Source organism: Amblyomma mixtum, chromosome 6 (genome assembly GCF_055824585.1).
Source record: "Amblyomma mixtum isolate Tamu chromosome 6, ASM5582458v1, whole genome shotgun sequence".
In the NCBI taxonomy this organism is placed as follows: Eukaryota; Metazoa; Arthropoda; class Arachnida; order Ixodida; family Ixodidae; genus Amblyomma; species Amblyomma mixtum.
In genome coordinates this window covers 117,041,499-117,045,927 of record NC_143017.1, presented here as the reverse complement: position 1 = coordinate 117,045,927, position 4,429 = coordinate 117,041,499, and positions in this window count along the sequence as shown.

Genomic DNA, 4,429 nt, shown 5'->3' with positions numbered 1-4,429 from the left:
CGAGGTAAGCCTACCTCATCAAGTTTGAGCATTCTACCGGAATATGTAATCTTGTCAAATGCTTTGCTAAAGCCCAGGAATATAACGTCTACTTAAGCGGAACTATCGAGATCAAAGGAAAATGACTGAATTGTAGAAACTAGTTATGTGTTTGTCGACAGGCCTTTAGAAAACCGAATTGAAAAACGAGATCATTTTTATGTGTAGGAACTCACTTATGTAGTTGGAGATGATATGTTCCTTGAGTTGGCGTGATGTGCTTATGAGTGATATGGAGAAGTAGTTGGTTAACTGTGCACGGTTCCGTTTCTTAAATACAGGCAGAACCCGTTCGGGCCTCCGTTCGGATAGAACAACGCCTCTAGAGAAAGATTTATCTATCTAAAAAAAAGTATATTGAGGCTATCTGCGACTTGCCGCAAAAAGTTTTTTCGCGCTGTCTTGACCTGACCGATGGTTTTGTGCGCTTGAGAGTTTAGGTGACGCCGAAATTTGGCAGGATCGCTCCTGACAAACTGCGTTAGAGTGGTAGAGTGGGGTACTTAGAAAAGGATCCTGCACCTTCAAATCCACTCATTCTGAGCTTGAACAGGCATTTCTTAAAATGGCCGCAGTGGGCTTTATGGCTCCTCGTGGATCGATTATCCGCCGAGGGGAGGTGAGGTTGGCTAAAGGCCCTGCTTACTAGCGCGCAGTTTTACAGTACACGAGTGTTCACCGTACGCTTCCTGAGCCTTTATCTGTTTTAATTTCACGTATTAAATGAATTATTTCTTGGCTAATATATGTATTTTTACAGCTCACGTTCTTAGTTTTACACAGAATAAAGTTTAGTGTGCGAAAATGACAAACAAAATTAAATTTATTCCATAGACCAGAAACATCCTTCGCAGAAAAATTATCCAAGGCTAATTCGAGGTATTAAAGAAATGACTCATTGTTAGCCGTGGTTAAATCCTGTAGTCCTCGTACATGCGAAAATTCAAGATTATGATCTGACATACCACATCAACTGGGACATTAACATCACAGAGTGATTTGCCATGAAAAATAAGGTATAATACAGAAGAGGATGTTCTCTTAACTCTAGTTTTATACCTTCAGATATACGAGGTCTGTTAGAAAAGTATCCGACTTTATTTTTTTTTTCGAACACCTGATGGATATGAAACAAGCGCGCTTGCATCAGCCGACCTTGAACCTTCATGCGCATGCACGAATTTTTTCCAGCCCGCCGATAGCGCCAGTCGCGGGGACGCAGCGTTTAAGTGAGGCAGTGCGCAGTGCTCTCGTCGGTTTTTTATTCCAAGGAAAATGGCGGAGCGACAGGAGCAGCGTTACTGCATGAAATTTTGCCAGAAACTGGACTACAGCCAAGTGTCAACCGTTCGGAATATTCAGTACGGCTGTCGGTGAAGATGCTATGAGCAGCACACAAATTAAACCGTGGTACAATTGGTTTAAAGACGGCCGCACATCGGTGGAGAGCGAGCCACGCTCCGGTCGGCCATCAACATGCCGAAATGACCAGGTCATTGCCGAAGTGAACGCTGTGGTGACGCGGGACCATCGTGTGACTATCCGAGAAACTGCGGAAGAGGTGGACATCAGCAATTTTTCTGCACATTCCATTATCACCGAAGATTTGGCCATGGAGAGAGTTGCGGCGAAATTCGTGCCGAAGCTGCTCACGGTGGACCAAAAGCAGCTTAAGCAGCTTCGTGTTGAAGTCTCACAGAACATGCTGAATTCCACAAACAGTGACCCCGACTTCATCAACACAATATTCACTGGTGACGAGTCTTGGGTGTACGGGTACGACCCGGAAACCAAATCCCAGTCGTCGTAGTGGAAGCATTCCACGTCGCCAAGACCAAAGAAGGCGCGCCAATAGCGCAGCAATGTCAAAGTGATGTTAACTGCTTTCTTTGACTCCTTCTGTGTGGCAGACCACGAGTATGCACCCTACAGGGTCAAAAAATGATCAAAGAGTACTACAGGGATGTCCTCCGTCGCCTACATGGGGCTGTGTGGCGCTAGAGACAGGAGTTGTGGTCAACAGGAAATTGGCGCATTCATCAAGACAATGCTCCTGCACATTCCTCGCACTTGATTCGGACTTTTTGGCGAAAAACCAGACTTCTGTAGTTCAACAGACTCCTAGCTCTCCTGATATGGCCCCCTGCGGCTTCAGGCTGCTTCCCAAAATCAAGAGGCCATTGAAAGGAGCGCGATTTCAGACAAGAGAGGACATTATGCCTGCAGCGACAGCTGAGCTCAACTCCATTCCGAAAAGGGCCTGTTCGGAATACTTCCAACAATGGCAGCACCGCAAGGAGAAGTATGTGGAGTCCCAAAGAGACTACTTTGAAGGTGATTAGGTTTCCAACGCTCCAGTTACGCCAGTTTTTTTTTCTTCGGCCAAAGGTCGGATACTTTTCTAACAGACCTCGTATGGTAAAATCACACGCCAGCATGATTTCACAGAGAATGTTTTCCTGAAGTGAACAGGATGACACGTCGGGCCTAACTGTACCAAATAAGTTGCAGTCTCCGGCAATCATTTTGCAATAGTTGCTGTATTTAAACAGATAATCATGAATTTTGGTCAATAGATATAACTTCACTGAAGGCTGGCGGTATACTGCAAAAAATATGAACAAGTGTCGCGACAGTTTACTCAGAGGCACACACTTTCGTGGTCATCGACTTGATCTATGAATGACGCTTGTACATCTTTGCTTAGGACAGCGGAAACAGCGCTACCACGAGAGGGTCCATCTCACCTGCAAGTGCTATACGAATCTGGGACTTTACTTTCCAATGTCAGTGAACGTCACAGAACCCAACGTGGTCGAAATTTCCAGAGCCCTTCACTACGGTGTCTCTCATAGCCCGAGTCGCTTTGGGACGTTAATTAAACTCCGGTAAACTAAACTGAATCTGGGACTACATCCTCTCTTCTTGAAGGCACGCTTCAGTGACTCCAGCCACATGAGCGTCATGGTATAAAAGTATACTTTCCAGTTCGGCGGTCTTCTTCAGTATACTTCTCGCGTTACCGCTTAGCAGGAAGATACTATACGGTGTACAGCTGGGGGATTGTCATGCGCTCTTCGATGAAGGAGATATGTTAGAAGTGTTTTCTGGCGCTTTTTCACAATCGCCCAAAACAAATTTGTCGTCGTTAATCTGCAACTTATCATCCACCAGGAAGACATGATTTCCGCTCTCCTGGTCAAACTTAGTGATTCGCCACTGCAACCTACGCCTCCGAAGTGTGTACAACGTGAGCCGTCATTTTCAATAAATATTTCAATTTCTTCGCACTATTTAGCACCGCTTGCTTTTCGTTATAAGCTTGCGTGCGCCCCCTTTGCCTCTGTGTGTCGGTGTGAATGCATGACCGCTCTTCTCGCACCGCTGGACACGCATGTAGCGGCATCCACTCAGAAGCAGGACTTTACCGCGTGTGAGTATGCCTTCGAGTATATTGTGAATCGATGCCTGCGTATTAGGAGTCGCCGTTATTGTTTTCTTTGCATTTCTCTCAAGCATTCGCCTCTGAAAAAAAAAAAAATGCTGTTCAAGGCAAGTTAAGCCGAAACCAAAGTATCGAGACAAAAAGGTCTTGCAGCGGCGGTGAGCATCAAACTAAAGACGAAGATGTGTGGACTCGGTAGCGGTGTACTGTAGTAGTGGCAGTGCTATCGCTGAGCGCGAGCTGCTGGTTGCCTCTGGAACGACCGCCGGCTGGCAAACGCCGTTCAGTGCTTGGTATTTTAGGGCCAATAAAATTATTTGCAAGCGGTAGAAGTTGCATCTGATTCCGTCCTGGAGCTGCGAATCGTCGGTGTAACATCCGAAACGCCGAATGACGTCCCCCCCAGCGTCCCAGCCGCCGCCTATGACGGTTGTCTGCGCCGGCACGCGTTGACAACGGGACCCGGCCGTCTTCAGTGGGACTGGAGATGACTGGCTGGCTTCCTCCGAGTGGATCAGCATGCGCGACCGCTGGGACGACTCCACGAATCTAAGCAACGTCATATTTTACCTCGCTGACGTCGCAAAGCTCTGTTTCCGCAACCATATAACGAACTTCCGCAACCATATAACGAACTTCTGCACCAGGACGACGTTCGAGACGAGCTTCGCCGAAGCGCTTGCGAGAGCGGGCCCGGTAGCTAGACGGGACATTCACCAGCTGCATTGAGGACGTGGTGAACATCTGCAAGAGTGTCAACGCTTAGATGTCAGAGGCCGATAAGATAAAGAATATAATGAAAGGGATCAATAAGGATGGCTTTCAAATGAGTCTGGCCAAGCAGCCGTACACTGCGGCCTCTGTCATCAGCTTGTGCCAGAGCTACGAGGAGATCAGCAAGCAACGCGTACTCACTCGCTGCATGTACGGGAGGCAAAGGTCCTG